The 8679-nt window shown below is 42.1% G+C and overlaps 1 non-coding gene across 1 annotated transcript; it reads left to right on the top strand.

Moving 5' to 3' along the window:
- The first annotated feature begins 7085 nt into the window (after positions 1–7085).
- Positions 7086–7192, top strand: LOC141699580 (small nucleolar RNA R71). Its single transcript, XR_012566026.1, has one exon. It is a non-coding gene; the product is annotated as a small nucleolar RNA R71 (small nucleolar RNA).
- Positions 7193–8679: the final 1487 nt, after the last annotated feature.

The following is an 8679-nucleotide window of genomic DNA, read 5'->3' as shown; positions in this document are numbered from 1 at the left end:
TGCAATGGCATCCATGTAGCGAGCGTTAGGTTAGCGAATCCCAGACTATAAATGCCTTAGGTCACTAGGCACAAAGTCCCCTAAGAACTTAATAACTCGAATACCAAAGAGCCCACTCGTGATCAATTATGCATTAACTCTCTTTTTTTTTCTATTTTTTTCAAAATTTTTGAGCAAGTGCGTTTCGCTCCATCTTGCTCAGCCCTAGACTACTCGCATAAAAATATGAGCCGGCTACTAGCCATTTGACGCCTAGCCACAATTAGCAATGAATTCCATTTTTCACTCCATTTTTTTTCTTTTCATGCCTTCTTTTATCACTAAGAACCTATTATAAAATTCTAAGCATAATCAATAGATTAACCTCGAAAACCATCAAACCATAACAACAATCTAGTCCTTAAGCATTCTCTAAGACTTAGTGAAATTACAAGTGTGTCTAGCATGCATATCAACCTACACGACTCAACATCAATTTAACGCTATCACTACACTCGCATCAACATCACAAATTAATTGGTAAATCAGCGCAAAAGGGATCATGGTATATGCATGAGCTATATGACATGATAAATAAATAAAGGTATAAATAAATAAAAAATTATATGACAAAAAATGCAATTATATGAACTAAACTATCATAAATATGCAACTATATGACACACACACAAAATATTCCTTAACTACCACCCCCAAACTTAAAATCTTCACTGTCCCCAGTGAAGGTAGTAGAAAGGAACACAGGGTATACCTACTCGGAGAAATCATCATCATCATCACCCTCAGAGGGTGGTGTATCAGGAGGCGGATATGTAGAGTCCTCACCAAAAACTGGCCACTGGATGTCAGCTCCAAGGCCTCAAAAAGCAGTCCCAAGTGCAAGGGTGAGCTCCTGAGCAAACCTGCTCTGTGTCTCGTACATAGCGTCCATCCTCCTCGACAGCCTCCTATACTGGGCATCAGCCATCCCAACACCCTCCTGAGCTCTAGAAGAACCAGCCTCATCTCGCCTTGGCCTCGCCATGGTAGAACCTCGTGCTGGACGCCCTCCTGAAAGACGATAACCCAGCCCATGCTCCTCGGGCTCACCACCGGTCCACTCCTGCATCGCATGTAGAGTCCCGGAGTCAATAGGAGTGGCCGACAACTGCAACTGCTCATGAAACGGCCACTGAACTCCCACTGCTCGGCAAAGCTTTATAACCGTGGATGCATAAGGGATGTTCATGTGCTTAGCTCCCCTCAAAAACTTCAGAATCCCTTGGTCGATGAACTCACCAAGGTCCACATAGTACTCCTCATTCAAAATTCCCCATAACAACTGTGCTCTCTCAACTGTGACCTCATGTGCATGTGAAGTAGGCAGAATATTAGTGCAAATAAAAGCATTCCATGCACGGGCATACCTGTTCATCGCAATCGCCGGAAAATGGCGATACTCGTTAGTCCCAGTCTTGAAAGTCCAAACTGTGCCCGACCTACAGAGAGTAGCACAAATCAAATCCAAGTCAAAATCCTCAGCAGTCTTTTCGTTCCAATTCTCCTCTGTGGGGTTCCTCTGTCGCTGCCCAATCACACGGCAAATCACCGTAGGGTGATAATCCACCTTCATCCCCCGAACAACAGAATACCCATTCTTCTCAGCCTTCGCTTTCGCATAGAACTCACGAACCACGCTCATCGGAACTGCTTCAGGAGACTCACAAAAAGCAATCCAACCCTTCTCAGCAATCATAGGCAACAACTCACCATCCCTCCCCGATGGTAAGAACCCCCTCTCCTTCAAAATCGGCTTACCCAGAAGCCTAGTATACTCCTCCTCAGCAGCCCTATCATTCAAACGAGGCCTCGCAGCAGTACCCCTCGAAGAATCAGCAGTAGGGACAATGCTGCTGCTATCAATAGTCCCGGATCTCTTGGGTGCCATCGAAACTGAGAAAAAGTGTTTAAGATTTGTGTTTTTGGGTTTGGGAGAGAGTTTAAGGTTTGAAAGTGTATGGGGAGTATATGGAATAGGTGTATGTATATATAGGGTAGGGATTAGGGTAAAATTTGACTAGGAGTGGGTTTGAGGGTTAAAAACATGGGATAATGGGGAAATAGGTCGTGGGTAATGGGCTGTGATTTGTTTTTTTTATTTTTCAGATTTTTTTGGATTTTTATTGGACTTAAAATAATTTCTCCCAGTCGGCCCCTGAGCGGGCGCTCAGGGGTCTTCTGGAATTTTTTTTCCTTGCCCTGTTTTTCTAATTTTTTTTGTGGTTTTGGATAGGTTATTAACTTCTAAGGGTTCCTATAACAACAAATCATGGGTTGCCTCCCAAGAAGCGCTTCTTTTTCGTCATTAGCTTGACGTAGCGTACCTTACTCAAGTTGACAATAAAACGGCACTAACCACTTCCCGGTTTGCCGTGTCCCCATAGTAGTGCTTCAAACGCTGACCATTAACCTTGAATGCTTGGTCCGAATCATTCTCAAAAATCTCCACCGCTCCATGTGGAAACACAGTTTTGACAATAAAAGGTCCAGACCACCTTGATTTCAACTTCCCAGGAAAAAGTCGGAGACGAGAGTTAAATAAAAGAACTTGCTGCCCCGGCACGAATAACTTAGGATGTAGCTTCCTGGTCGTGCCACCTTTTCACTTTTTCCTTGTACATTTTGTTGTTCTTGTACGCTTGGAGTCGAAATTCATCAAGTTCATTAAGCTGAAGCATTCGCTTCTTTCCAACTGCATCTAAATCCAGGTTCAACTTCTTCAATGCCCAATAGGCCTTATGCTCAAGCTCCGCAGGTAAATGACATCCCTTGCCATACACAAGTTGAAATGGGGACATCCCAAGTGGAGTCTTATATGCTGTTCTATAAGCCCAAACAACTTCATCGAGCTTTAAAGACCAATCCTTCCTTGACGGACAAACAACCTTCTCTAAAATGAGCTTGATCTCTCTGTTAGACACTTCTGCTTGACCATTCGTTTGCGGATGATAGGCAGTAGCAACACGATGATTCACATTGTAGCACTGCATCATAGAAGTAAACTTACGGTTGCAGAAATGCGACCCTTCATCACTTATGATTATTCGCGGCGTCCAAACCTTGTGAAAATCTGCTTATGGAGAAAATTCAACACCGCCTTTGCATCATTCGTCAGTAGAGCTTTGACTTCTACCCATTTTGAGACATAATCGACTGCCAGCAAGATGTACTGATTATTGCAGGATGAGACAAAAGGCCCCATGAAATCGATTCCCCAAACTTTAAAGACCTCGACTTCAAGCATCACATTTAACGGCATCTCATCCTTTCTCGTAAGATTTCCTACTCTTTGGCAACGATCACACCTTAAAATAAACTGATGAGCATCCTTAAATAAAGTAAGCCAGAAAAAACCTGCTTGCAGAATATGAGCTGCCGTCTTCTCACCACCATAGTGTCCACCATAAACTGTGGAGTGGCAGTCTCGTAATAACCCCTCCGTCTCACAGAATGGGATACATCTCCTGATGATCTGGTCAGCTCCATGTCTAAACAAATACGGTTCATCCCACATATACCACTTCACCTCATGCAAAAACTTCTTCTTTTGAGCTGTGGTCAAATTAGGAGGCATTATATTGATGACAATATAATTCACAATATCTGCGAACCATGGCTCTTCCTCTTGAACTGCGAACAACTGCTCATCCGGAAAAGATTCATTGATCAATGTTTTATCATGTGAAGTAGACTCGGGATTCTCCAATCTAGAGAGATGGTCAGCTACTTGATTCTCAGTACCTTTCCGATCCTTGATCTCTAACTCAAATTCCTGTAGCAAGAGCACCCAACGAATGAGTCTCGACTTCAAATCCTTCTTGGAAACCAAATAGCGAATGGCCGCATTATCAGTGAACACTGTCACCTTTGTCCCAAGCAAATAAGATCAAATTTTTTTGAAACCACCCTTCTCAGTAGTGGTGTAGTTCATTTAGGCCCCATTTAAGGTCTTGCTAGCATAGTGGACCACATGAAAGAGATTATTCTTGCGCTGCCCAAGAACTGCGCCCACCGCATAATCACTTGCATCATACATCATCTCAAAAGGCTCTGTCTAATCAGGTGCTGTAATAACTGGTGCAGTTATCAAACTCTTCTTGAGAGTCTCGAATGACGTCAAGCAGTCATCATCAAATTTAAAAGGCACATCCTTCTCAAGCAAGTTGCACAATGACTTAGATATCTTCGAAAAGTCCTTGATGAAACGCCGATAAAAACCCGCATGACCAAGAAAACTACAGATTCCTTTCACAGAAATAGGTGGTGGAAGATTTTCAATGACTCCCACCTTAGCTTTATCCACCTCAAGACCCTTGCTAGAGATCTTATGCCCAAGAATAATGCCTTCACGCACCATAAAATGACATTTTTCCTAATTGAGCACCAAATTAGTTTCCACACACCTTTTGAGTACTGCACGAAGATTATTCAAACATTCATCATACGAATGTCCAAAGACGGAGAAGTCATCCATGAACACCTCGACATTATTTCCAATCATGTCAGAGAATATAGCCATCATACATCTCTGAAAAGTGGTCGGTACGCCACATAACCCAAATAAAACTCTACGAAAAGCAAACGTGCCAAATGGACAAATGAAGGTAGTCTTTTCTTGATCCTCTGGTGCAATACAAATCTGATTATACCCTGAATAGCCATCCAGAAGACAATAATACTCATGACCGGCCAACCTGTCAAGCATCTGATCAATAAACGGAAGAGGGAAGTGATCCTTCCTCGTGGCCTTGTTCAGCTTTCTATAGTCCATGCATACTCTCCATCCTGTGACTGTTCGAGTGGGGATAAGCCCGTTCTTCTCATTTGCTATCACAGTGATACCTCCTTTCTTAGGTACACATTGCACGGGGCTCACCCAAGAACTGTCAGAAATAGGATAAATGATCCCTGCATCCAGCCACTTCAAAATTTCTTTCTTCACAACTTCTTTCATGATAGGATTAAGTCTGCGCTGTTGCTCAACAGTCGGCTTACTACCCTCTTCTAGCAGAATCTTATGCATGCAGTATGAAGGGCTGATCCCTTTGATGTCTGCTATAGTCCATCCGATAGCCGATTTGAATTCTCTCAAGATCCTTAAGAGCTTGTCCTCCTCACTACCTGAAAGGTCAGATGCAATAATAACAGGTAAAGTAGATGCATCACCTAAAAAAGCATACCTCAAGTGTTCAGGCAATGGTTTAAGCTCCACAGTAGGCGCTTCCTCAATAGATGGTTTGAGCTTTCCTTCAGCATTTTTGAGGTCAGAAGTACCAAGAGATTCAAATGGCATGTCTAGCTTTCGCCTCCAGGGAGAAACATTTAGATATTGTAGTTGCTCATTGCCATCCTCATCATCACTGTCAAAATCCCCCACTAAATCCTTCTCTAATGCATCAGACATTAGCATATGATCAAGTTCTAACGTAACCGCAGAATCAATCAAATCCACTTTTAAGCACTTCTCATCTTCTGTAGGGAATATCATTGCCTTGAATACATTGAATGTCACATCCTGATCCTGCACCCTCATAGTAAGTTCACCTTTCTGCACATCTATCAAGGTACGGCCTGTAGCCAAGAAGGGTCTCCCCAAGATTATGGGAATCTTCTTATCTTCCTCGAAATCCAGAATAACAAAGTCTGCAGGAAAGAAGAGCTTATTCACCTTTACTAGCACATCCTCCACTATGCCTCGTGGGTAAGTAATAGAACGATCAGCCAATTGTAGAGACATGTAGGTGGGCTTTGGATCAGGAAAATTCAACTTTTTGAAGATCGACAACGACATCAGATTGATGCTTGCTCCTAAATCACAAAGGCACTTGTCAAAAGACAACTTGCCAATGGTGCAAGGAATGGTGAAGCTACCTGGATCTTTAAGCTTTGGAGGTAACTTTTGTTGCAGCACAGCACTGCATTCTTCCGTTAGAGCAACGGTCTCAAGATCATCCAGTTTCACCTTCCTTGAAAGAATACGCTTCATAAATCTCGCATAACTAGGCATTTGCTCCAGAGCCTCAGTGAAAGGTATATTGATGTGAAGTTTCTTGAACACCTCCAGAAACTTACCGAACTGCTTATCCAGCTTTTGTTGTTACAATCTCTTAGGGAAAGGTGGTGGAGGATAGAGCTGTTTCTCCCCTGTATTACCCTCAGGCAGAGTGTGTTCAACAGTAGTCTTCCTTGGTTCCGCCGCTTTCTCCTTTTGCTTAGCTTCTTCATCACTAGCTTCAGCTTCTCCTTCTTTTGCTTTTTCAGTATCAGCAATTTTTCCAGACCTTAAGGTAATAGCATTGACTTGCTCTTTAGCTTCCTTCCTGCCTGGCACTTCAGTATCACTGGGAAGTATGCCAGGTTGACGATTGAGCACTGCATTGGCTATTTGACCGATTTGATTTTCCAAGGTCTTGATAGAAACCGCCCGACTTTTGCACAACAACTTAAGTTCCTCAAAATCAGCACTAGAGGGTGGAGCTGCACCTCCTTGTTGAGGATATGATTGCCTTTGAGCATAATGTTGTGGTTGCTGGAATCCAGGTGGATTGAACTGTTTACTTACTCCTTGCTGATATGGTTGCTGAATAGCATTCTGATTATTACTCCAACTGAAATTTGGATGATTTCTGTTGTTAGGATGATAAGTAGCTGGCACAGGCTGCTGCTATCACTGATAATTGTTCACATACTGAACAGATTTATTAACAAGAGAACACTGATCTGTAGCATGAGAACCTGCACAAAGCTCACATACCATAGCTATCCGATTGACCCCATAGGTGGCTAGAGAATCGACCTTCATAGACAGCGCTTGGAGCTGCGCTGCAATAGCTATAGGTGCATCGACTTCCAAAATACCTGTTACCTTCCCAGGCATCATCCTTTGAGTTGGGTTTTGATGCTCATTTGCAGCCATAGTCTCAATAAGATTATAAGCCTCAGTATAGCTTTTGGCCCACAAGGCGCCTCCAGCTGCTGCATCGAGCATGGGCCGAGATTGGGCCCCCAAACCATTATAGAAACCATTGATCATAATCCAATTAGGCATTCCATGATGTGGACACTTTCTCAACATCTCCTTGTAGTGCTCCCAAGCTTCGCACATAGATTCTGTAGGTTGCTGCATAAACTGAGTAATAGCACTCCTCATAGCCGCAGTCTTCGCCATTGGATAAAACTTAACCAGAAACTTTTGTGCAAGATCTTGCCGAGTAGTGATAGACCCAGCTGGTTCAGAATGTAACCAGTCCTTAGCTTTATCCCTCAGTGAGAATGGGAAAAGCCTCAGCTTGATAGCCTCATCAGTCACACCATTATATTTGAAAGTACTGCAGATCTCGACAAAATTCCTTATGTGCATGTTGGGGTCTTCAGTCGCAGCACCTCCGAAAGAAACAGAATTCTGCACCATCTGAATAGTGCCCGGCTTGATTTCAAAGTTATTGGCCTCAATATCAGGGTGCATGATGCTAGAGTTAATGTCATCAATTTTGGGCTGAGAAAAATCTCTAAGAGCTGGATCTGCCAGAACTAAACAATCACCCATGGTTACTGGCTCTTTCTGCTCACTTCCTGAATCTGAATCTTCAAAATCTATCTTCTCCGGAATATCACGAACTTTGTCTGTCTCCTCAGCCGTATATAAAGTCCTTTTGCGAGTACGAGAACGAGTTTGCATAAACACTCGCTAAAGTACCTGAAACACAACCGGAAATAATAAGTAACACGTCTTAATTACTGAGTCCTAATGACCAATGATGATAAGTACATAAACTAAACAAATACGCCGAGTCCCCGGCAGCGGCGCCAAAAACTTGTTAGGGCGAAAATACGCGCTAATAACACACGCAAGTATACGCGTTCGCAAGTAATATAGAATACTTTCTAGTTCATTCCCACAGAGACTCAGACTAATTGTGTTCAATTAAACTCACTCACCAGTGTATGATTACTTTTCAATGTTAAGACAATAACACTTAGATTTGATTAACTAATTATTAATTACAATTAACTACTAGAATTAAGTACTTAATTAACACTTGAATTAATAATATTAAAACACTCATTAGATCACAACTTCATTACTACTTCCTTCAATAGTTATTTTTATTACCCTTAGCATGCAAACGTGATGATATTAATCGAATAAAACAAAACTGATAAAAGCCAACTTTCATTGTACTAATACCATTCTACCAAGCATCCATAATTAAGATAGAAGTTGAATAGGCATCAATTATGTTGAGTCCCTATATGTCTACAGAAATTGACAACATAAGGATTTAAGCACAAGTTATTCCTTTTGATTACACAGGGCGAATAAAATGGTTAGAGTTACCCACTAATCATGCATCCTCTTACATGAACCTATGCTAGCATGACAAGTTCTAAATCTCAAGATCCACCGTCACTTCACAAGAGAGTAACACCCTATCTTATATGTTCGCGACGCATATAAGACGTGTAACACCTCCAAATCCGGGGTTGGGGATCCGGGTTGTCACGAGTTCTATTTCCCTTAATAATACTTAATCTTAATAATCAACCAACTACTGCGTACTGTGACCCCACAATATACACACACACCACAAGTTATAGTCTCAGAGATGAATACCAAACAATAACACAAGTCATTTTATT

The sequence above is a fragment of the Apium graveolens genome, chromosome 11, assembly GCF_009905375.1.
Source record: "Apium graveolens cultivar Ventura chromosome 11, ASM990537v1, whole genome shotgun sequence".
Taxonomy (NCBI): Eukaryota; Viridiplantae; Streptophyta; class Magnoliopsida; order Apiales; family Apiaceae; genus Apium; species Apium graveolens.
Note: the sequence above shows the minus strand (reverse complement) of the source record. Positions and strands in the feature narration are given on the sequence as shown.